Below are 26,822 nucleotides of genomic sequence, written 5' to 3'. Positions count from 1 at the left end.
ACCCTGTCTGCATATTAGAATCACCTGGGTGCTTTGAAAGCACTTTGATGCCAGGGACCCCACCCCTCCCCAGATCAGTTAATTCAGATCAGTTGATTCTGGAGGTGAATCACTGGCTATCCTGTTATCCTGTTTCTCAGGTTCTCCAGGTGATTCCAGTGTTCATCTAGGATTGAAAACTGCTGTGTGGTCTCTGGAATCTTCCCTCTTGATTGAAGGCGATGCGTACTTAAGGCAGGACTTGGGCTGGTTTTCTAAAGTGTTGTTGTTTCCTCAGAGACTGGAGATGAACACAGAACTGTAAGTGGTTTGAATTTAATTTTTGTTGTTCTTGCATGCTTTTAATAATGTACTGTTTACTGCCAGCACATCTTGAAGCTGTAGTAAAGGCATTTATGTAAAAACACTGGGCAGTAACTAGAAAGTTTGGAAAATCAGTTGCAGACAAAATTTACTTTTCTTGTTGACTGTAGAAATAAATCCCAAGTGAGGAAGGGGCAGAATTTCTCCAAAAGCATGTCTTGGATATTTCTCCACTTATCTCCATGATATTCTTTTATTTAGAGAGATTGTTGGGTAGAGACTGAAGTAGTCACGTCCAGATTTGTATTTTCCTTGTTGCAAAGTTTTTATTTGTCACTTTTCTTCTCTGGTTGTGTTGCAAAACCACATAACCCTTATCTAGTAGTGTATTAAAGGAGGCCCCGACTAATCCCTTTTGTGGCCCTAAGTGGTGGGGGAAAAAAGATAATGGTGTTCCCACCTCAAATGTGTTTAAATTAAAAAAACCCCAAAAACTAAGCTTTAAAAGGAGTATGAAGAAACCCAAAGAAGTTCTGACTTTTTCCAAAATATGTTGACTCCCTTTTAAAAACTAAAACTAAAACACTCTCAAAAAATTGGGGGGCCTTAATCTTCTTCACAGGCTGCCTGTTAGGCTGAGTAGCCCAGCACTGGAATCAAAATGATTCTTCTGTTTTTGCTGACTTCTTTCCCAGAGATTTATTAACTGTGAATTTCCAATTCTTGACTTGACACAGTGACTGAGACTACAGTCTGCAGATGATTAATTATCACAAAAAATGATAGATTTTGAAAGAAAAAGTGACAAGTCAGAGTAATATTAGAAATCTGGTCTAGATGACAAATGCTGAAATAAGATGCAGCTTTGTCAGTTAATCATATTTATTTGAAAAGCCATAGAAAGGTTTAAACTCATTTCTTTATAAAAATAGTTCCAGATTAAAAAAAAATCTTACTATATGAATTTAATTTATGTAAGATCGTAATTCAAGAGTAAGTTGAACTTGTATTTGATAGGCTTTCTCTGGAACTGACCTTTGTTTTCACTTTATCCCTATATACGGGAGAAAGTCACTTAATCGGCAAAAAAGAAGGTTCTCACTATAAGTTATACAAGCAAATATATTTAAGTGCAATTATCATGTTAATTTCATACATATTAAAGAAGTTAAAGTCAATCTAGCTTTTTAGCTTCTAATATTAAGTGGATGTCTATGAAGAAATTAGAAACTCACATTTAAATTCAATCACACTGAAAAGCGAAAAGGGTCAAGAGTAGTTTTTAGAAAAGGCATAAAAGTATTTCTGTGTCTTAGAATATGATTTTCAAACTTCCTCATGAAGAATATGAAAAATGTAAATGGCATGTGTTGAAAATGACATGGTGGATAGCTTTAATATTGCAGATTTCTTTTGGACTTTTCTTGAATTCATCTTGAATATGAATAGTTACGACTTTTATAAAGTTATATAGTGAGGTTGATAATCATGTGATGATTATGTGTCTAAGGGTTCCTTCTTCTAGAAGGACAAATCTCTTGAATAATGACAAGAGGACTTCGCAGAATTGTTAGAAAGTTATGGTTCTGTTGGTTATAAGAGAGCATGGGGACACATTTAGATGTTTGAAATATCTGAAGATGGGCTCCAGGAATTTTTTAAGTGTTTTAATTAAAATATAACACATACATAAAGGGTAAACAAATTGTATATTTATATAGCTGGTATACTATTTTATGAAATGGACACACCTGTGTAGCCGCCAATCAGATTAAGATGTGGAATGCTATCAGCACCCCAGAAGTATCACACATCACCCCCTTAAGGTAATTGCTATTATGACTTATTTCAGCAGAGATTTGATTTGTTTGGGATCTTTATATAAAATCATACTGGATGATATCGTTTATTTACTTTTGCTCAACATTTTGTCTGAGATGCAACCAGGTTGATGCATGTAGTATTTCTTTTTCAATACTACATAGCATTTCATGGGAAGAATATACTACAAACTTATTTATCTCTTCTACTGATAGACTTTTGGGTTGTTTCCAGTTTGTTGCTATAATGACTAGTGTTGCTGTAAATATTCTTGTACATGTCTCTTGGTGCACATATACATATACTTCTATGGGGAATATGTCTAGAAGTAGATTCCTGAGCTGTAAGAGAGGTATATGTTCAGGTTTTTAGAATGCTGACAAACATTTTCCAAAGGGGCTGTACTAATTTACACTCACACCAACAGTGTGTATAAACTTCAGTAATGAAGTCTGGAGGAAATTTGTGTATGGACAACCAGAGTCAGAGTCAACCCTATATGTTTTACCAAAATAAATGTGAGGTAATGGAGACAGTGTTAGGTCTGGAAACATGGATTTGGGGCCTGGATTCTCCTGTGGATGGCTGGAAAACTAGGAAAGAAAGAAAACCTGAGAGTAGAATTTTAGGAAATGCCTACTTTTAGGGAAAAATGAAAGAGGGGCAGGAAAGACAGACATATCAGACTTGGAGCAAAGAAAGTTCAGTGTTAATGTAAATGAGGGAGTAAGTTAAACAGGTAAAAGGAGGAGCCAAATCTATTATGGCATATAGCAAAATGTTTGAAGTTGCTGTACTTCAAAGAGTATGCTGGTATACTTCAAAGAATACTGATAAGTTGCTATTGGATTTGGAAATCAGAGTGTCCTGGTTGGCATTAGGAGAAACATTTTTTTAAAAAGGAAAGGGAGTAGAAGCCTAGTAACAGTGGAATAAAGAGTGAGAAGGAGGAGGGGAATTGATGAATCTAGGTAACTTTTCCAAGCTCGCAGTGCCAGAGAGATTGAGAGGCTAAAGGAATGAGGAGAGGGCACTGGATAACTTAACCTGATGAAATGGAAGGTGCATTAAGGAGAGTTACATGAGACAGGCTTGGAAAACTACAATGAGCAGATTCCGGAGAGATGGGATTGGCTCATTAGTGTGTCTATTTTTTATCTTTTGGCCAGAGTGGTCTCTGATGGGGTGGAAGAAAAGAGAAAATATTACTCTTTGAAGAATTTACTAATGTCCCTCTCTGCTGTTAGGGGTATTTCAATGAAATATTCTTGGACGAACTGGAATATATTTGAAATTCAATGAAAATATGGATTGATTAGTAAGGAAGCAGAAAAGTGATTCAAATCTTGCCAGATCCCTTCTTTTTTAGAAGCCTCATTTCGTAGTACTCTTCACACTCTATTGTTTTAAGCCAGGGATTCTCAACAGTATTAGTACAGTTTGCTCTCCATACCCTTGGGTTCCACATCCGAGGATTCAACCAACTGTGTATTGAAAATACTTGGGGTGGGGGGATTCCAGAATTTTCCAAAAAGTAAAACTTGAATTTGCCACACCCTAGCAGTATAATGTTCTGAAGTTTATGCAGAAACTTCAGAGGATGGAACAAATATTTCATTTTGCAATCTCCAGGCCTCTGAAGACTGTACATATGCAGCCTGACTACACAGTGTCTCCCAAGTTTGCTTGTGCTACATTTTATTTTATTTTTTATTTTTTTATTTTTTTAATTTTATTTTTTTTGTGCTATATTTTAAATGAACATAAGTTTGATGTTAATGACCTCTTTAAACTGTTGGGTTACCCAATATATAAAAATATTATAGAATTACTGTTAACATCTTACCTCTTTGATCTGTATGCAAAACCCATTCTTAATTCTAATTGAAGTCAGGATTATATGAGGCAAGGCATTTGAATTAAAATAATTTTCTTATGTTGACTGTTTTATCATATGACATGTCTAGTGTATTAAAATAATCAGATGGAAAGAATGTTTCTTGTTTCCCACTCTTTGACTTATCTTTGGGCAACATTGCATTTTAATGATAAAGATTATTTTTATTTTTTTAGGGAGAGGGCTGCTAATGGTACAGATGGCAGATAGTGGTCTGTTAAACTCTGAGTAATAAGAGGCAATTAGACATACTTGTTAACACAGATTTTTCTCATGTAAAAGTAAGGAAGAGTTCTGTCCTTAGACTAGCATTTCTCAAATTGTGATCCTTGAACCAGCTGCTTTAGCATCATCTGAGAACTTCTTAGAAGCGTGAATTCTTGGTTTGCCCACTCCATGCCTCCTTTCACCCAGCTGAGTCAGAAATCCCACATCCAAATTCTGATGCATGCTAAAGTTTGCATGCATTTCTTGCATGCAGTTTTGATGATGGAGTGCAAAAACAAGATTTGTTCCGTTACTGTTACCTTTCCTCTGCTTGCTTCTGTCAGCATTAGACACAGAGTTTCAGAAAACCAGAACCAATAGGATAGATAAGAGGAAAATTAGTGTGGGAATTGGCTTACACAGTTATGGAGGCCAAGACGTCCCATGATCTGCCCTTTGCAAGCTGGAGAACCAGGAAAGCGGTGGTGTAAGTCCCGCTTGAGTCAGAACCTCCTGAAAACTAGGAGCGCTGATGTCTGAGGGAAGGAGAATCTGGATGTCTCTGCTCCAGCAGAGAGAGAATTCACCTTTCCTCAGCCTTTTTGTTCTGTTCAGGTCCTGAACAGATTGGATGATGCCCACTCTTATTGGTGAGGGTGATTGTTTTTACTCAGTTTGCTGATTCAGATGCTAATGTCTTCCCAAGACATTCAGATATACTGTTTATCAGCTATCTAAGCATCTCTTAACCCAGACAAGTTGACACATAATTATCATACAGTCTCACCAACTTCCATATAATTTGGCCCCCTTGGTTTTATTTCCCATTATTCCCTAGCCTAGCTCATCTAGTCTTACCAGTCAGGGTGTATATGTTTGGGAGGGTTAAGTTTATTTTATAACAACATCATACTGATTTCCAATTGTATGTCTTCATTCCTCTCCTTCCATATTTACCAAAGTCCTTTATTCTCGTCCTCTTTCACTCATCTAATTTCTCCTATCTTTGGTGGGAGCTCAGCATACCCATCTCAATGAGGAAACCAAGTCTAAGGGAAAGTAACTCAAGCAAAGGCCTAAGCATAAGGACTGACCAGCTGGACAAAGGAATATGGCCAGGCAGCAACCTGGTGGGCACCAAGGACTAAGGCCCCTCTGGCAGATACAGGTTCTAAAAGCAGCAAATCTCATGTGGCCCTGCTGGCTGGTGAGGCCTAGTCTTGGTCAGGATGGATTTGGGCAGAGACCAAGCCTATAGGTTGAAGACCCCAGTGAGTCCAGCTGAAAGATTGGAAAGACCTGCAAAGATCAGGTCCAGTCCCAAACCCTCCAAAAACCACTCCCTGGTTACCCTCATTTCACTGTTTTTTCGTTTGTTTGTTTTGACCAAAGCTTGTTAAACCTCATAATTTAGGACTGACTTGGTATCCTGCTCTGTTTTCTTATACTGTCATTGTATTAGCTCATTCTGCTATAACAAACTACTATAGACTAGGTGGCTTAAATAATAGAAACTTTATTTTTCATAGTTCAAGTGGCTGGGGAGTCCAAGATAAAAGTATTGTCCAATTGAGTCCCTGGGTGAGGGCTCTTCTCCTGGCTTTCAGTTGGCAACCTTCTCTCTGTGTCCTTACATGGCAAGGAGTGAGTGAGAGAGAAAGCAAGCTCTCTGATATCCCTTATGAGGACACTAATCGCATCGTGGGGCCCCACCCTTAAGAATTCATCTAAACCTAATTCTGTCCCTAAGGCCCCATCTCCAAATACTATCATATTGGGGATTAGGGATCCAACAGTTGACTCCATAGCAGTCATTTTGAGATTCATACTAATACTTATCCCCACTGAGCTTTTGCAATGCTAAGCATAGAGTAGGCACTCGGTTAAATTTTGCTGGCTAATTGATATCCTATGTATAGTAAATGAGCATAGATTTTTAAAACATTGAATAAGTACCTATCTATAAATGTGGACACATTGCCTCTTAAAGTTTCTGCTGTATTAAGTATTTACTTGTCTTGATAATTTATTGTGTTAGCCTCTGGAGGAGAAAAAAGAGCTAGAAACAGTAGCACCACTGCAAGCAGCCTTACTCAATAGGCCAGGGATTACAGCATAGATATTCATACTTCAAGATTTGCTTGCAGATCAGAAATTAAAAGCAGATAAATTGAGGGTAGCTGATTTTTTTTTTTTTAAATCTAAAATAATTCCTCCTTCCTGTGCCTTACTCACGATCTAGCCCTATTCCTGGGAAAGCATTTCTACAGCTAAAACAAATCAAACAGCATAGACTGAGAAAACCCTATGTGCCAGATTCACCCTGCTATACTGATAATGAGCTGGAATTGTTTCTTTCAGAAAACCCAGTTAAAATCGCCATTCAATTTGTAGATAGGTGAGTGGAGGAGTTATTTTGGACATATGGACCAAACCATGCCATATGAAAAGCAAAAACAGAGGTCTGCAAAGAGATGTTTGTACTCAAAAGAACATACATTTCTCTTTCTACCTGCTTATACATTTCAGGTGAAAAATACAAGCTCGTGTTCCAGTGTGTACACTTAGTTTGTTATGTAATGAGGCTGTGCTTTCTCTTTAAATATGAACTATAGATTCTTGAACAAAGTAACAAAAAATTCTATCAGATTAATACAGAACTTAGGAAAAGGCCCTTTGGAGAAAATCTTAATTTATTTTTATCAGCATGAAACCCTCCTGAGAATATGGTGAGCTCTGTTTCCTCCCTGAGATACCACAGCTTGGAGTCTGGCAGCATTTCCACCATCTACCACCCACAGAGCTTGATTTTTCTTTTTTTTTTTTTTAAGTTGTTTTCCTCAATATAATGAGACCAGTGATTTCTAACAGCAGTCACATCCAAATTTCTTCTGGAATTGTCACTTATGTATCTAAATGTTATTTTCCTGCTGTCTTTTATACTTTGAAATTTAGATTTACAAAAGAGTTGCAAAAATATTCTTTGTATGCTTCACTCAGCTTCCTGTAATATCAACCATGATACATTTATTAAAACTAGGAAATTAACACAGGTACAATGCTATTAACTAAACTCCATATTTTGTTTGGTTTTGTCAGTTTTTCTACTAATATCTGATCTGTCCCAGGATCAAATCCAAGATGCTATGTTGCATTTAGTCATCATGTCGCCTCAGTCTCCTTTAATATATAGTAAGTTTCTCAGTCTGTCTTTATCTTTGATCTGGACACTTTCTGCTGTTTTTAAAGCCCTTTCCAAATACACCTTTTCATACATGCAGGATACCTTGTAACCATTGAATAGAATTGTTTATTTAAATATACTTTAAAAACACCATGTGGAAATTATTTATGTTCAAAAAAATCCTTGAAAGGAGCAAAGTATTTGTTGAATTAAAAAAAACAAAAATTTACCACGGAAGAACTCATCCCTTGGCTTTTTTACTTAGCTTTCCTACTTCTAGTATCACTGTAACAAAATACAGTGGATACACCTCAAACATTCATAAACATTCAGAAAAATCTTTTTAATGTATGACTTTATCATGCAATTATTGTATTGATGGTTTCATAATCACTTGCATAAATTCCAGACTCTTTAGCATGGCATGTAAGGTCTCATGATCTGGCTCCCGCCCATCCCTCAAGAAGCACCTTTAGCTATTCCTGACCACTTATCAAGTCCTCTGTAGTAGGCAGCCTCGGAGAGCTTCCAATAATCCTCATCTCCTCTTGTTTATGACACTGTGTAATCTATAATCTCTTTTCTTTGAGTGTGGGCTGAATTTGACTGGTTTCTTAGGAATAGCATATGCTTAAAAAGTAAATGAATGCCATTTCTGAGACTGTTAGAACACCCAAGACAGAAGCCACAGTCTTTGTTATTTCTTCCATTTGAGGGAAGCCAACCACCGTTTGTGAGTGGCCTTAAATTTCTCCTCAAGTGGGCCTCTCATTATCTCTGGCCAGTAGCCAGTGAGGACCTGAGCCCTGCTGATAGCCATGCAAGTGAGCCTGGCAGCAGATCCTTTTCCAGCAAAACCTAGAGATGACTGCAGCCCTGGCCCACCATTGGATTGTAGCTTTGTAAGAGACCCAGCTCAAATCTCATTGTTGTTTTGAAACCATTTCTGACTATCCCTGCCCTTAATGATCTCCCCCATTCAATTACTTACTGTCTCATATTGTTCATAAAGTGCTGCCCTAGCAAACTCTTTAGAATGGCGAAGTGTCTTTTCTTCTGCATGCATATCGAGAACATTTCTGAGCAAGTAGTTAGGTAAATCCGTATTGATTAATTGAAGATGGCATTTAACTTTTGTGTTTCTTGAAGCCTAAATTAAAATGATTAAGCTGAATATACATATACAACCAACAACTCTGAAGCAACCCTGAGATACATGCCTGATAATGGTGCTGAGAATGCAAACACAGGGAAATGGTTAGTGAAATCTAAGCTGATATTTAGAAGCATAGTCTTGACGTCAGTAGGCAAGTGAAGACTTGGCTGTGGGAAGAGCACAAGAAAATGCACAGATGGGGCTGAGTGCTGCATGGATGGGAGGCTCTGGCCTAACTGGATGGAGCTTTGTTATAGGGAGCAGTGTGACAGGTGTTTGGGTGGCACAGGCAAGCCCAACTGAGAAGATGTAAGCCCTGATCCACGAAGGAGAAGCCAGTTTGGCATTGGCCTAGGTGTTCTGTAGTCTTAATTGCATATGCTGGAGGACACATATCACTGTTACCTACCTGTGAACTCTTATTAATACAGGGCCATAAACCCCTAAATATCCCACAGAGTGTTTCCGGGAATCACAAGAATGTTCTACCTGAACTCACAAGTGAGTCAAATCAGTTACCATGTGGCATCCATGTTTGTTCTGTTTCTCTTTTCCCATACCTCCCACCCCGTCCCTAGAATAGGACCACCACTCATTTCTTTTGGCCCCTCCCTGGACTGCTGTATACCACCCCTCCCACAGAGCATTAAGGAGACATATTGTAGGTGGGCTGTCACTGCTCCCTCTGGATGGGGCTCAGGGCACTCAAGCTTCTGGCCATCTGTCATTATAATCATTGTAGTCACATTGCCTGTATCACCTATGTGTTGCCCTGATGTGTTATAGAGTAAAAAAAAAGTTATCAATTTCTAATCATGGTTTTATACCCTTCTCACATCTTCTACCTCCCAGGGCTTAGTCATGAGTCCAGCCAGGGGTAAGTAGAACAGAGGAGGGAGCTGGACGTGAAGAAAAATCTTATTGATAAAGTTGATGTTTTATTCATCTTTTCTTCTTCCTCAGCACTAAGGTTGCCTTACTCCGTCAAGTGTGTTGTGTCTGATCCTCTCTTTATTCAGGGACTATGTAGTAGTCCATCCATAGACTTCTGGTAGGTTGACCCAGATATTCTCAGGCTTCTCTAAACTTTTGGTGGGGAACACAGCTGGGGCTCAAGCCAGGACCACAGCTATACCATGCTCATGTATGAACAAGGGGTGTCAGACTGGGAGGGAGTTGTGTCTCCCAGATAGGGACAGGACCAGCGAATACAAGAGGGAGACTTACGTGTCGGGATGGACAAGGGGAGAGACAATCTGCATGGATTCTGCAGACACGGGTCTATTATTGCTTTTGCTTGACATCATTTTATTCATTCTTTGCATATGATTGTATTTAAAAGTGAGAGGTAAGCAAGGGACTAAAATGATTAATCTTGAGGTTTTTTTTTTTTATGATCAAGGTATGCAGTATGGTTTAAACGAGAGTGAGCAGGAAGACCAGCTAGGAAATTACTGAAATAATCCAGGTGTAGAGTGATGAGCATGCCTTATACTTTGCTTGCCTGTCAGGAAACTCGGAGTTAAGTTGTGTGCTGATTTGTAGTAGCTGTCATTTGTCCAGATTTAGAATATGATTGCCTTTCATTTTCATTTCTCAAATGATAAACGTGCTTCCTTTGCCTTATTGGTCTTTGGTTTTATTTTACTTGATTTTTCCATAAGTCACCACGTCTTACTTTTTAGAAGTAAATAGGCTCTAAGTAATAAAAATGAAAATAAATGAAAAAAAGGTTTATTGCTAGTAATGGCAAGACTGGAGATGAGTGCTGCTTATTTGACATGTAACCTTTACAGACAGCAGAGGATTTTAGAGAGGACTGGGTTAAGAGATGTCGCCGAGTGGATGAGTGGTGGTGGTGACTAGGAAGCTAGAGAACAAGGTTAAGACGGCATTAGTAACTTTTAAACTTCAAATGACAAGAAGTTGGGGCTATGTTTCAGAAATTGTTGAACTCTAACAAGGATATGCTGTGTCTTCTCACCCACTTTAAACATCAGTGATCAAAACTGGGTAATGGCCTGAGTAATAACAGGGCTCAGTAAGATCTGTGCCTTCCCAAGGCTGGACGGGTGGAGAAGTAGGAAGGATGGTATGATCAGAGTTCCCAGGCCATTCATACTAAGCAGATGCACTCATCGTTACCATAGAGCAGTGACTGTATGGGGAACACAGTTATGTGTTGGGCATTATTAATTAGTGAGGACACTTGCTCTTCAAACACGTAAAGAAAATACAACATAATGAAAGATTAGCAAATGTCCTATACATCTATATAAATGTATAAAACATATGTTTTATTAACTGTAAAACAGTTGTTGGTTTAAATGGCATTTACCTGGCCCTAAGTTTCAGGGAAGTTGCTAGGTGATTTCACTTTTGAGCTATAACTGTTATTTTTCTTAATTATTCCTCATATGAAATTCTTCCTGTTAATTGGTTTCCACTGTGTCCATTCAAAAGGAAGAATCTCTTGCCCTGTCTCTTTTGTTCTAGTCACTTTTTGCATCTTTATGTGGCCACTTTAACCTCTGGGAACAGTTGGGGATGAAAATGAGGAGAGATCCAGCCCACCTGAGGGTCCTGTTCACTGAGTGATTATTTTACCACTGTTCCATGAGCCCAGCGCTAGAGAACTTTCCTTACAAACAGTGGACATTTCTTCTCATGGGCTTCTAAAATAAAATCATGGCCCACTGCTGAACATATATCCTGAAACACTCAGTTAAAACCACAGGAAGAACTATTGTAGAATGTGAAAATTTTGTCCTAATACAATTTCATCTGAAATGTTATATTCTTTGACTCTCTAGGGGGGAAAAAGAAAGGAAATAGAAACAAATGAAAGAATAGGAATGGATGAGGAGGAATCCAGCCAAGCAATAGGTTGCCACACAGAAACACAGAGAAAGGTTTCTACTAGCCAAACAAAAGCTTGTCGTAGGACTGGGAATCAGAGGAGCTGAACCTGAAGATAAGTACCAAACATCATGAAAAAATGAATCCGTGTGAGAGGGAGAAAAGTAGGACATACATTCTTTTCTGTAAGTGGCTTTAACTACATTGGGTTAGCAAAGAAAATTACTTCTTGCTGTTGGTTGGTATAGTGGTAGCAGGTCACTGGAAAAGTAACCCCCTCTTCATCATTTTTTTTCATACTTTTTTTTTATCAATACAGTTTTTCTTTTTTCTTTTTTTTTTTTAATTTTAATTTTTATTTATTTATTTATTTATGGCTGTGTTGGGTCTTCATTTCTGTGCGAGGGCTTCCCCCAGTTGCGGCAAGTGGGGGCCCCCTCTTCATCGCGGTGCGCAGGCCTCTCATTACCTCGGCCTCTCTTGTTGCGGAGCACAGGCTCCAGACACGCAGGCTCAGTAATTGTGGCTCACGGGCCCAGCCGCTCCGCGGCATGTAGGATCTTCCCAGACCAGGGCTCGAACCCGTGTCCCCTGTGTTGGCAGGCGGATTCTCAACCACTGCCCCACCAGGGAAGCCCCAGTTTTTCTTTTTAATTGCTTCTGTAATCACTTTCTATGATGTTAATCTATTTACAAACAAATAATAATGTAAGCTTATCTTTCATTTAATTAAACTTTTGTCGAATACATTCATATTTGGGGGATATTAAGACCTAAGTTTTGAAAACTTTAATGCCTGCTTTATGAATTATTAATTGCTCTTATTGACTCCATATTTTTTCATACTTTTGAGGAAGGAAAATAGACCTTAGAGAAAGGGGTAGAAACCAGACTGTGACAGCAAAGATTTCTTTTGAGCCTGATTTTATGCTAGACTATTAAGTAGTCTAGAAATTTCTTTAGAAGATTTATACCTGACTGATAAAAATAGTTGAATACATCATACCCAGGGATCACTAGTCTTTAGGTTGATCTCATAATTAATATTTAAAACTTTGAATGCTTTTCTATTTAAACATGGTAGGTAATATTTCTTTATTGCCATATCTTTAAGTTAAAAGACATCTCGCATGTAAAATACATAGAACTCCAATATGACATTCCATTCTGCAGTGCTTCTTATACATAAGCCACAGTGTTAGGTGCTATAATTCAGATTATGTCAGTTCTCTAAGACCTTTTGGCGTCTTCCCGTTGCACTTGCAATGAAGTCCGAACTCTCACAGTGATGCCCTGTGACCTGGCCTCCACCTCCCTCCCACTTCATCTGGACCACTCTCCCTCTCTTCTTCCAGTGCCTCTCACGTTCCAAGCTCTTTGCTGCTGCAGGTCCTTTCCACTTGCTGTTTCTTCTGCCTGGGATGCTAACTTGCTGTTGTGTTTCTTTACAGGTGGCTCCTTCACACTCTTCAAATCCCAGCTTAATGTCATATTCTCAGAGAGACCTTCCCTGATTCTCACTTTAAAGTTGCTTTCCCATCTACACGCCACACCCCACCCCACCATCACTGATTCTGCCACAGCATGCTTTTGTTTCCTTCATAGAGCTTGTCACAGTCTGGTTTCTTGTTCACTTGTTTGTTTCCGCAGCTGTACTAGGGACCTTGTCATTCTTCTTTTCTTTTGTATCAAATCCTGGAATGGTGCCTGACACAGACAACATATGCTACTTATTTGCTAAATGTGAGAGATGAATAAATGCAGGGAATAGAAACTAATTGTTATGGAACCCTACTTTTATATCAAGCATTTTAGTTTACATAGTTATTGTGAGAAATGTTTTTCATCTCACTGATGAGAAAAGTGGGAACTTAGGTCTTATAATGGTGCTGAGTCCTTAAGGAATGCCCAGTCTAACTATATCATTAGCGAGTGAGCTCATTATATAATGAATCTAGATTTTCTGTTCTTCCACTATGGCCTGTTGACATCTCATAGCAAGCTTAAATTAAGTGGTTGGATTTAGCCCTGCTCATCATGCCTCCAGTGAATCATGCATGTGTTTGCGGGTATGAATGTCTTTATGAAATATCTTTTGGAGTAAAGACACTGTCTCTCATCTCCATAACAGTGAAATGCCCATTATATTAACACTTGTGATCCTTTAATTATAATCTTTTACATTCATATAACAATTCTGCAAAGAATTCTCATACACATTGGCTCCTTACGTTTCCCTTCTTGTCTCCAGTAGGCAGGCAGGGCAGGTGTTATCTTCCTGTTGCAGATGCTGCTGCTGAAGTTCTGTGATATTAAGTGGCTTGTCCAAGGTCATGCAGCTGGTATGTGGTGGAGAGGCCTCTTGGCCTCCATCGTCTGTCCCCAGAGCACAGTTCTGTTGTTCCAAGGCTCATCCTGTCCATCCTCCCCACCCCAACCATCCTTTCTTCTCTGAGCATTTCCTGAAAGTCAGCACTATGACATACTGAGAGCTTTAAACAGAGGTGAGAATGAAGGGGTTCTTGGTAGGGAAAACAGATGAACAGACAGATTTCTGTGCCTGCTTCCCATCTCTCCCCAGTGTCCCTCTCCTGCCCCCCTCCCACCAAAAAAGTGTTTCCATGGAGCCCTTACTTCCATGCTTACTGATCCATAAGATTTTAATAGGTGACAGGGATGAGATAAATATTTTTTCTCTGATCATTTGACCCAATGTGCTAATAAAGCATGTCCTAAAATGTCTCAAATAGTTTCCTTGCCCTCCATTCCCACTAGTCCTACTCTAGTTTTAGTCGTCATCTTTCTATTGTCTTCCAACGTTTTTGACTTTCCTCTTTCCTTCAGCCTAGCTACCATCCATTTCACACCCTACACTGTAAGCGGGGCTTGCGTTCTATAGCACAGATCTAATCATGTTGCTTTTCTCCTCCCAAGTAATCAGTGGCTCCCCTTTGCTTATAGCCTAAGTCCAAACTCTTCAATATACCATTCCAAAGCCCTTGACGACTGAGTCCCTTGCTGTTCCATCTCCCTTCCTGATATATACCATGGTCTTCTTTTAAAAAAGACTTCTGCCTGTTGTCTGCGTGTGCCATGAAATCTCATAACCCTTGTCCCTTTTCATGGTGTTCCTGCCTCCTGGAATGCCCTCTCTCCACTTCTCTATAAAGTTTAGCTCCAGCATAACTTCCCATTTGAAGCTTTCCTGGACTTGCCTCTATTACCCCTTTTTACCAAAGAAGATATTTTTCTTCCATCCTTGCTCCCATGGCAGTTTGCTTAGATATCTATTAGGGCTACAGTTATGTTACTTTGTGGATGAGAATTAACTCGGTACTTAAAGTGAACATGAAAGCCAGGAAAAGGAAATTGGAGGAAAGGATTTGGTGGGGCAGCGGTGGGGGGTGAGAAAATTAGTAGAGACTGCATGGGACTTAGTGCACCTGCTTACATGGAGCTCTGCTGATGCTAAGTCCATGATTTACTGGAATTGCTTTCTATTACCTAAGTGAAAACTTATCCCAAGTAAGATACACTGGTTGAAAATGAAAAATAATGCAGTTGACAAAGATGTAGATAGAGTATTTTAGAAGTGCTTGAACATGTAGAGTCCTAATCTTGGTTACAAGGCTGGCAGAGAAGGCTGACTTCCCAAGTCTCACCTCCTGCCTGTGGTTTTTATTCTTCATTCTCTACAACCTAGAAACCATGTAGTATTTGGCAAATTTGACAAACATATCACAGACGTAATTACATCATTTGTAATACATCTGTAGCCCTCTTGTTTGGCTACAGGAAGTGCAAGGAAAATCAGATGGGACATTGGATGAGAGGTCAAAAACCCCTAATAAATCCTCTTACACGGTGACATTGTTAGACGAAGTTATTGCAAAACACTTCCAGGTTGGTTTGGGGATTTTCAGAATTTTCAGTATTTTAAAAGGAACAATACATTTCCTTTTTGCAAGAAGGACACTTCTGACCAAGGCAGCTACAGTGACACACTTTGCGGAGGTGAGAGAATAGTGCACACACATGTTCACCAATCTTAGAAAAAGGAATGAGATGTTGGCAGATGCTGTGCTCTTAACTTGAGGAAAGGACTCTGCTTCTTTAAAGGAAGCAAATTAGTTGCAGGCAGCCTCTGACAAGTTGAAGAGACATCTGGAAAGGCTGATAATAGACTGACTTCCTGAAATGTGGGTTTGACTATGATGACTTCAGACAGGAAGCTTATGTTTCTTATCGTAATATTGGAAAAAGACATAAAATTACAAAGTAAAACTGATTAACTGCGTACAGAATTGGAATTCTCTACACTAGTATATTAAAGTTATTCAGGTTTAAAATTGTTATCTTCAGGAAGATCTAACAGTTAGCAAACATTTTTTATCTACTCTCCTTCATAGGAAATATTTAAAGAAAATCTATGTACTTTTGTCTATTAAGTCCAAATGCTATAATCTCTTCTTCAAATTATATCCTGGAGGCAGTTTTAATAGAAATTACATTTCATTCCTCCAAACCAGAATTTTGATGTGAAAAAAGTTTGAACTATGGTAAAGGTGAGAGCACTGCCAAGGAGAAAAATTAATAACCAGTAAAGAAATTAACCATGTTTTTCTAATGATATGGCTGTTGGCCTTGTAAGACCTTAAAGCAGGGCTATAAGAATAATCCTTGGAGTTATCAAATACATGTGCAATATTTTAGATTTTATACACGTGTCAGTATTGTACATGAATATAAATTCAGGGCATTCTCTCAGGAGATTGGGAAAATCCTTTAGCACCATGTTCTACCATATTCTATCTTGTTTCCCTCATTACCAACAAATTGCAGGGCTCTGTTAATATTTAAGTTAATATTTATGCTATTTAAGGCACCCCACACACTTAGAAGGAAGTATTCTTCTGTGTTTAAAGGAATATGCATATTTTTTAGTGCCAAAACTTGAGTGTCCTTTGGGGCTTCATGTTGGCCATCTCTGCATACATGAAGTTGTAAAGGAACTTTTCTTTCACGTTGGAAGAATGAGCTACCCTTTATCTCCTCTTGTCAGACAGGCACACACATCCTGGCCTTTGACCAAAAGTTGCATATAATCAAGAAAATAGCAATTCTTTACTCAATTGCTGTTAATGAGGAAGGGTGCTTTTTCATGAAGGCAGAGTGCAGTGTCCATCTAAATATGGTCGTGGACACATGCGTTTAAATCTTACACAAAGTTCACACATCAATTTCTTACTAGTTACATTTGTTACGTTATAAAAAATTAAGCCTTCAGTTTTTAATCACATGCAGATGTTGTACCTTTGTTCTCTACCTAATGTCCCCTTTGTACTTTATGTCTAGCCAAGCAAACTTTCCAGTCTTCCCCTGACAGGTTCTACTTTCTGGTGTATGTTGGCCCACACTGCTTCCTTTCCCTGCAGTGTGCTTTCTCATTTCTCCACTTCTCAATATCCTTCCCATCTTTCTAGGATTGATCAGCTCAAATGCAAACTTCTACTTTAAGACATATCCGTCACCTCTTCAGTAATTAGTCTGTTTCTCCTTCAGTTGAGCTCTATTATTTTGTACATTTAATTCAGAAAATATTAGCAGGCTGTCCTATGTCCTGTAGGGGTTGGGAAAGTAAGAGAACACTTACCCTCCAAAATTAGAAAATAAGGCATGTACAACATAACCATAATATTAATACAATGCAGATTCGTATTTAGTATCTGTATTCTACTGATTGAAATGGAATGATTTGAAGTTGCGTGCACACACATGCATGTATGTACATATAAGGTTCCCCTAATACTGGGCCTGGAGTGATTAAATAGGAATTTAATGGTATTGCATAGGAGATTTCATGGCATTTACCCTTTTTTCCGGTTGGGGATTAATTCATTTATCTGTTTAGCTCTCAAGTGATTCTTTGGCTCAAAAGGGAATTAAAGTACATGTTATCAACATTTTCTTTTATTACTATAAACATTTTTATTGCAAGATGATTTAAATTTGTACATGTGTAAAACAAAGTATCGGTATACACATACAGGTATTTCAAAGTAGCAGAGCTAGGATTTGAACCTAGGCAGGCTGGCCCCAAAGTCTATGCTGTTAATCACTGACATATGCTGTCTCTTATAAAGCTGTCTTTAAACTTTCTTCTTAATGTTTAGGTACTTCTCATTCACAAATTTTAGTTCCAGCATTCCAGAAATGCTTTGGTACACTAAATAAAATTGAGAGGCACTATACAAAAAACAATTTGTGTTTTAGAGAAATTCACCTTGTGTTTTCCCTAGTTATACTCTACATTTACATATAAAATCTATCTTCAAGGAGAAAGAGAGAACCATTTAAGTCTGCATACGGCCTGGACCCTTCCCATGCCCCCTTTCCAAACATGCATACACACATCCTACTGCCACCTGAATCTCACAGTCCTGATGCTGGAATCATAAGCAGCATTCAACCTACTCCCCACCTTTGAGTCCCTTTTCCACTCTAACTCTAGACATTGAGTCAAAAGAGGTGGGCTCGGTTTCCCTCACGTTCAGAAACATACCATTTGCAACTTCCTTCCCCTTCAGAAGGAGCAGGAGGTAGCAGAGTCCCGCAGAGGGGGCTTCTGTTGAAATTCAGAATCTCCCCACAGGTGGACCTTGGTCTATAGGGTGCTCAATACCCTTAAATCATAATGGATTTACAACCCGTGGTTACAAAGTTATACTTTTAGGTACATTTCGAGTGTCTGTGGACTCACCAGAGGACTTTACAACTAGTGAAAACACTATTTCTTTGGTAAATTGAAGGTCACTCGTTTGGAACTTGAAACACACAAAACGTTGGAAATATATCTGAAATATATATTTGGAATATATCTGAAATATATATATAAAGTAAGTATAGATGCAAATTAGACACCAACTTGATTCTACAAAGTTGCATAGTCAAAGGAATGCAAGTGGACACTGAGTTTCATTATCCAGTAGCAGAAACAGTATTTGTAGAAGTTCTTGAATACCCACTTTCAGAAGGAACTGAAGAAAAGGACTTTGCAGTCCAGTAGTTAAAGACTATACCAAATCACTGGGCTAGTAAAATAATAAAAACTAGTATTTCTTAGGCACTTAACCTCATGCCTCAACTTCTCCACCTGTAAAATGGAGGTAATGACAGTACTTACCTCATAGGGTTGTCACATGAATAAATGAGTTAATGTATATGAACCACTTTGAGTGCCAGGCAAATACAGGTACGTTAGTGCCCATCATTAGCACCAACTGATCATCCACAAACCCTTATTACGAATGAACATATAGAAGATTCCTTCAGGCACCAGAGGAGAATCGGTCTATCCCCAAAAAAGTACATTAGGCTGCTGTATGTAAACAACCAAGCAATCTTTAAACTTTCTTTTTTTAAGGGAAGAAATGAAACTGCAAAAAGTCTGCCACTCTTAACTGCTATTGAGAACGGGGTTTCATACTGAAGGTGAACAAAATATTCTAAAATTAGATTGTAGTGATGGTTGCACAACTCTGGTTGTATACTAAAACCATTGAACTAACATTTAAATGGGTGAGTTATATGGTATATGGATTTTCTTAATAAAGCTCTTAAAAATCTGACCCTCTTAAAAATTCTTTCTGGATATCTATGGGAATTTGCCCTATCTGAAAAGGCAAATCAGGATAACACTGTTAAAGGTTTTTCAAAGGTGATAATTATTTGTGAAAACATACCTATAAGGTCTGGGCATAATAACAAGATCTGGTACCAGTTTTATGCATTAAACAATTTTATATCTGAATAATTCCTTCATCCCTCTCTTCTGTCAGGTCTCCTGTTTCCTGAATGTCATGTCTTTCTCTTAATTTACTCCTGCATTTTGATATGCCCTATAGCTGCTTCCTAAAAAGGAAGATGAATTTGAGGCATGGCATGTCTGGGAGTGCCTTAATTCTACTCTTAATTTGATCTTTTGCCTAGATGTAGAATTCTGTATTGGAAATGTTTCCTTCAGAGTTTTGAAAGTATTGTTCCATTTCCTTCTAACTTTCAGATTTGCCATTAAGAAATCTGATGCTGTTCTTATACTTAATATAGGTGATCTCTTTAAAACAAACAAACAAACAAACAAAAAACCCCTTCTGTAGAAGTGCCTAAGATCTTTCTATTATCCCTAATACTTAGAAATGTTGTAGTAAAAATGCCTTTTGAAATTCGTAATCTCCTTTTAAACTTGAAATTCACATCCTTTGGAGAGGGAGGGCAGGGGAAGATCTGTGATATGAATTAACTTGTTTCTTTTTTTTAACTTTATAAGCATATGTATTTTGAAAAGAGACATGCATGATGGTTTATTCTTTTTTTTGAACTTGTTAGTGTCTTCTTAATTTAATGATGTGCCATCCTGGCATGTTGGGTTAGTTTTTTTTAAACTTTTATTGGAATATAGTTGATTTACAATGTTGTGTTAGTTTCAGGTGTACAGCGAAGTGAACCAGTTATACATATACATATATCCACTCTTTATTAGATTCTTTCCCCATATATGTCATTACAGAGTATTGAGTTGAGTTCCCTGTGCTATACAGCAGGTCCTTATTAGTCATCTGTTTTATATATAGTAGTGCGTGTATGTCAATCCCAATCTCCCAATTTATCCCCCCTCCCTTTCTTCCTGGCAACCATAAGTTTATTTTCTACATCTGTGACTCTATTTGTTTTGTAAATTAATTTATTTGTACCATTTTTTTTAGATTCCACAACTTGTTTCTTATTGGTTTTGTTTTCTCTTTTCAGCTACACTAAGACAGCTACTGCTTCTGCATCTGGTTTTCTGCTTCAGAACTTTTGTTCTCATTTCTCTGTTGTGATCTTGTCTCCCATTCTCGTTGACCTTGGATATTTGTCTTTTTAAAATTCCTTCACTGTTATTATAATAGAGTTTTGGGAAAGAGTAGAAAAAATGCAGGTGTTCAAGCTACCATGTTTAACTGGAAGCCCAGAATTTATATTATTTTAAATGTAATCTTGATGGTTCTGGCTATCAGTATAGTTCGCCAAGATCTTTCGGATGCTAGTATTGTCATCCAGCATACTGTGTATCACCAAGCTTTTTGACATCTGCAAATATATCCTTTTGAGGAGTTTAGGATGAACATAGCTGTTCAGCTAAGTTTTGTAAGATTTTCAGCAAAAGAGATACTCGGCTCTGCTCCCCTAATAGGAATTGGGCTGCCCTGTGGGAAGACTCCATCTAAGCTGTGTACGTCACCTTTTGTTCTTGAGTTGTGACCAGAGCTTCTTAGAAGTTTGTCAGGATATTTGAAACAAATGCCTTGCCCCCCAGTATCTCTGTCTCTCTAACACACACATCCACATACACACAGAGTGGTTATCAATCTATGACCAAATGCATCTGTAAGTTCTGGATTTTGAATAGCATAGTTTGGGGCTGTGACCTTAACTGGCGTGGTTAACCAGAGTGCAAGTAGCTGATAACTTTTAATAATATATCATGGATTCTCAGTTTTTAGACCTTTCCACTGTGCTTGCTGATAACCTCTACGTAACAGGGATTGAAGGTGACCCATAAGGCACACACACAGTTCTTGTATGTACCTTATGCTTTACAGGAAAGGGCTTAAATCAATTTGATGGAAGATGCCAAAATATTCTAGAAAGAATCAAGACTTTCTCACAAATGCAAGAAAGGCCAAATTAAAGCAAAATAAGTAAAATTCTGCTTGTGGTATCAGATTCCGTTTTATTCAGATATCTAAAATAAAATTATATAAAGTCTGAGCTGCAACTTAATATCTCTAGAAGCTTTGTGTTTGAAACTTTGAAGGTAAAATATTTGAGTTTGTTTACTTAAGCTAGTTTCCTTACCGTAGTCGGTGACGTATCCCAAAGCTCTCCTGTTTTAAGGTTGATATTTACAAGTTCTCTTGATTGTTATTGAAATCATTATTGTACATATATACCATTTCTCTTTCTGTCCTCTTAGGTGAAACTAATTGTTCACAAAACCTAAAAATTGAATATCACAAATGGTCATAATTATCTTTCACTTTCAAGTTACAAAGGCATATTCCCAGCTAAATTATATACTAAAAGATATAATTCTCCTTTTTGAATCATCTGTCCCTAAGGGGAAAAGAATTTGAACCTCATCCAAGCTAGTTTTATTCTTAAATAGCCATTACGTGTTTTTACTTTCATTCAAGAATTCACGTTATTAAAAATCATAAATCGGTTGATCTGGATAAACATAAAAGTTGTGATTTTTTTCTGCATATTCTTTCAACAATCTTGAGTAGTAACGTTGGTAACTGAAGGGGAAATGAAATGTTTTACATCAACTTAAGCCCTAAGTATCAGTGAATTCAGTTACAATGAGGCACAGTGCTCCTTTAGACTTCCTTGGTTCTGGTAAGTCTATTTCCTAAAATAGAGTCCTGGAAGGCCCAGGAGTTGGGCACACCCACTAGCCAGCTGCTGCGCCATCAGTCCCCAGGAAAGCAGCTTGTCTTGCTGATAATTAGTAGTTTCTCTGAGCATGCACTCTGCCTTGTAACATTAGCTCATCATTTCTCTTGGACTTGGAGAGGACCTGACTCTGTATGACATGGGATCAGAAGCAGATGCTGGTGTATCTGAAGTACAGTGCAGGGGAAATGAGTGAGACTTACCACGGTGCTTGATCATTCAGTAAAGACTGTGATATAGCTGTCACTGCTATCATTGTAAGGATCGTCCTCCCCATTTCTTGTAGTAGTTTATAAAAGGAAGAGAGAAATACTGTACTTTTTATCTAACCTCGTGAGAGGCATTAGGTACTTAGACACATGGAGGCGTTACTAAAACAAAATGGTTCTAACTGTATAGCCACCTGTAATTACATATTACAGTTAGGCTAGGGCAGTCCAGGTGTGATTCATTATTTCACTAATGCTTCTTTGTGTGATTTTTCCCCCCCTATTATAGTGGGAACTCTTCCAATAGTGGCTAGGGAGGTGGGGGAAAAGGAAACCCTGACAATTTTCCTTTGACGAAACAATTTAATACACAAAAGACTTTTACAGCAAAAGCTTAAAATGAGTTCTAGAAATACTAGATTAGGCTAGTCTGAACAGAAGTATTAATGCAGCATATGCAATTAAAATATTATTACCAACACCATAACTAATAACAGCAGACATTCCCAATAGCACTCAGGGAATACAGTAAATATGCACTTAAAAGTAAATATGTACTTCAACAGAAAGATAGTATAAATACAGATGTAGTAAAGGATTCCTCCAATATTCCTCCAAACTACTGTGCTACAATAACTGGGTTACGTTGAATGGGCACAAATGTCACTGAAACACTGTTTTCCAGAAACAGTCCAAAAAGTTGGCTTTCTACTTTTAAATGCCCAGAGGCAATGAATAGAGGGTTTTGGTTTATGGGGACTTGAGATAATAATTTTGTCTTGGGAGAGAGAATAAGAGAGGGGTTAAATAAGTAAATAAATAAAGACTGTTGCCTGAGGGAGAAAAACGTAAACTGTTTCCAATTACATCAAACTGAAATGGGCATATGACAGAGCTTAACCTCAGAAGGGAATGTGATAGATGGAGAGCTATATGGATACTCACAACTGTTGAATTCCTGCTGCCTCTCCTTGTGGGAGCAATGTGTTTAATAGTGCATTCGGGTCACATCTGCACTGACTGCGGGGAAATCTTATTGCAGTGTTATCTCTGTGACTGCTCTTCTGCTTGTTGAAATTTCCTACACAAAATTTGCCTGCAGGAACAGATGGGCTTATGCAGAGGGTTCAATGGCATTTCATGTAGTTGGAAAACACTTTGAAAATCCTTATTTTTTTTCTTTTTATGTCATCTCATCATTGCCTATGTTTTTTAAAAAAAAATTAACTTAAAAATAGCAGATAAAGGAGCATTTCTGTCCCGTGAAACTCTAATTTGGGTAATTTGATTTTTAGAGAGTCCATATTCCTTGTTGAACTTTCCAAACAGATGTGAAAACTGAAATATGACTATAAAGGCAGGGAAAATTAACTTTTTAGCATCTGCAATAAAATTACCATCAGAGTCGCTGAATTGCATATTTATTTCTTTTGGGTTACTTCATCATTTGAACACCTATATTTAATCAGAAAATTATAAGCTCTGGTGTTGGGATGTAAGGTGAAAGGTAAAAAGTGATTGCCCATAAAATAGAGCATGTAGAGTGTGGGTTTGTGATGCAGGTAGGGGAGTGCCCCTGCTGTAAGTAGTGGTGCTAGAGAAGCTGGGTCGGATGAGCACATGAAATAGGCCAAGATATAATCAGCTTGGGTGTGATGCCAGAACCAAAGAGGCCAGTCACCCCTCTGTGGCCATGTGATGGGGATTTGAGTTGAACTTCCAGGGAAGGGGTGCTGACCCTCATAGTACCTGCCAACTATTCTACCAATGATGCTTTTTCTATATAGTTAGAAACTTCAATAAAAGAATGATAAAATCTGAATTATAAATGCTTCAATTATAATATCATTGGTTACCAAGTTCTTGTCAAGCTACAATAGAAAACATTTTCAAAGAAATAAATACATTATCAAAAGTAAATACCTTTGCTCATGCAGCTCAATATCAAAAAAAAACAAACAACCCAATCCAAAAATGGGCAGAAGACCTAAATAGACATTTCTCCAAAGAAGACATACAGATGGCCAAGAAGCACATGAAAAGCTGCTCAACATCACTAATTATTAGAGAAATGCAAATCAAAACTACAGTGAGGTATCACCTCACACCAGTTAGAATGGGCATCATCAGAAAATCTACAAACAGCAAATGCTGGAGAGGGTGTGGAGAAAAGGGAACCCTCTTGCACTGTTGGTGGGAATGTAAATTGATACAGCCACTATGGAGAACAGTATGGAGGTTCCTTAAAAAACTAAAAATAGAATTACCATATGACCCAGCAATCCCACTACTGGCATATACTCAGAGAAAACCATAATTCAAAAAGACACATGTACCCCAATGTTGATTGCAGCACTATTTACAATAGCCAGGTCATGGAAGCAACCTAAATGCCCATCGAGAGACGAATGGATAAAGAAGATGTGGTACATATATACAATGGAATATTACTCAGCCATAAAAAGGAACGAAATTGGGTCATTTGTTGAGACGTGGATGGATCTAGAGACTGTCATACAGAGTGAAGTAAGTCAGAAAGAGAAAAACAAATATCGTATATTAATGCATATATGTGGAACCTAGAAAAATGGTACAGATGAACTGGTTTGCAAGGCAGAAACCGAGACACAGATGTAGAGAACAAACGTATGGACACCAAGCGGGGAAAGCGGTGGGGGGGTGGGGGTTGTGTTGTGAATTGGGCAATTGGGATTGACATGTATACACTGATGTGTATAAAATTGATGACTAATAAGAACCTGCTGTATAAAAAAAATAAAATTAAAAAATTTAAAAGAAGAAAAAAAATACCTTATCAAAAGTCTACTATCATTACTTGCTTATGTGATCTTTGGCTTCTTATGATTCTTGTTTTGTGAAATATACTAATTTCTGTAGCCATTTATAGTAGGGAAGAAGGGAAGGAAAGGGGGAAGGATGGAGGGAAGTAGGAAAGCAGAGTGGAATTGAAAGTATGGGATATGAAATATTTACAATCTTAATTTAATGAAAGATTGGCTTTCCTTTATGGGAAATGCCACATGGCCCTTTCTGCTTTTTAGTTCCAGAGTCCTTCCCAGACCAGAGGTGCTTTGTGTTCCTCTTTGCCACAGGAAACACTTAAATTTTGGAGACCCTCCCACCTGGGGGACACCCAGTGTATTTTCTTTGTCTGAATCAAGAGTGACTTTGGATGTTTCCTCTCAGGGTCATGAGTTTTCTAGACTCTACTTGCACCTTCAAAGCGGCTTGGGTTTCTGAGGACTGCAGTGGGTTTTAAGGATGTAGCATGGCCTGTCATTTCAGACTTGAAATGGCCTTTAATTGGCTTCCCTTCCTTATCTGTTCACAGGTTGGTCTATGAAAACCAAGCACCTGAAGTCTCTATGCCATTTCTTCTCCCAGAAATACTAGTTTCAATTTTTATTCTCTTTTAAGTCATAACAGAAAATCTTGACCAAAAAAATGGCACTATTGCAAATCCACAAGATAATGTGACCTTCTGCTTTCCTAATATAGTTACAGGTATATGACTGAGTTTTTCTCCTCTGTGTTTTTTTTCAAGTTTTAATTCATAGTGACCAACTTTATAGACACAGATGTGATTTGCTGACAAAGAGGGCCAGATTGTTTTCTTTTTGGTTTCTCTAGGTGACCGGAAGGTTCTTATGGTCAGGGCCGTGTCCTGTTTCTCTTTGTCATCCTTAGGCCCTAACATGGAGCCTGATATCCAGTAGGTGCTCCACTGATGCTTTTAAAATTAAAATATGAATGCATTTAACCAAATTTGACATATACACAGAATAGGTTCTTTCCCATTTGTACCCTTTAAAGCAGTTTTATACTAGTTTCTACAGTGCCTTGGGGGCGGGACTGGTCTCTCCCTCTTTAACTGCAACCTCATCTTAATATTAATGACTTTGCTAGTATCACACTTGAATTACCATTACTATTCAAGTATCCCATGCCTCCACTGCAAAATAGTTCTTTCATGTCTCTAACATGGAGAAACATACACCTAGAGTCTGGTTGGCCTATTTATTAGGCATCCTCACTCTTAGTTTAGACTAGGCAGTATATTTTGTGTTGGTTTTGCTTTAGAGGAAACACACTTTGTTAGACTTGAGATGATTTGACACTGATCTGTTGGAATAGATGGCACCCAACCTATCATAATTGTAGTAGTGAACCCTTCAGTGATGATACTTGGAGATTTCAGATAAGCTTTCCTGCACACAAAACACAATCAGATAATTTTATCACCATAAGAGCTTCAGTTAGTAGTGTCCAGTTTAAATAAAACTTATCAAACAATGTTGACAGCAAAGAATGAAGCCAAGAGGAAAAATAAGTATTGCTTTTTACTCTCTATTTCCTCCAGCAGCCTCACCACGATTAGAACTATCTATGCTGAGATATTATCTACTAAGAGTGGACAAGGAAGGCCTGTATAGTTAGACCTGCACTTGAATCTCAACCCCTTAATTTTCTCGCCATGGGAGCTTGGGGATTTGATTCACTTCTCTCAGCCAGTCTTCTCACTTGTAAAGTACAGAAAATATGTAACTCCACAGGGCTGTGGTTAAATAAAATGTGAAATTTCTCGTATAGTGATTGGCAAGGTAAGCTCATTTTAAATATTAGATTCTTCCCTTCTCAAATATATCTGGTATTGATCTTAATATTTAT

This window comes from Balaenoptera musculus, chromosome 4 (genome assembly GCF_009873245.2).
Source record: "Balaenoptera musculus isolate JJ_BM4_2016_0621 chromosome 4, mBalMus1.pri.v3, whole genome shotgun sequence".
Classification (NCBI taxonomy): Eukaryota; Metazoa; Chordata; class Mammalia; order Artiodactyla; family Balaenopteridae; genus Balaenoptera; species Balaenoptera musculus.
Note: the sequence above shows the minus strand (reverse complement) of the source record.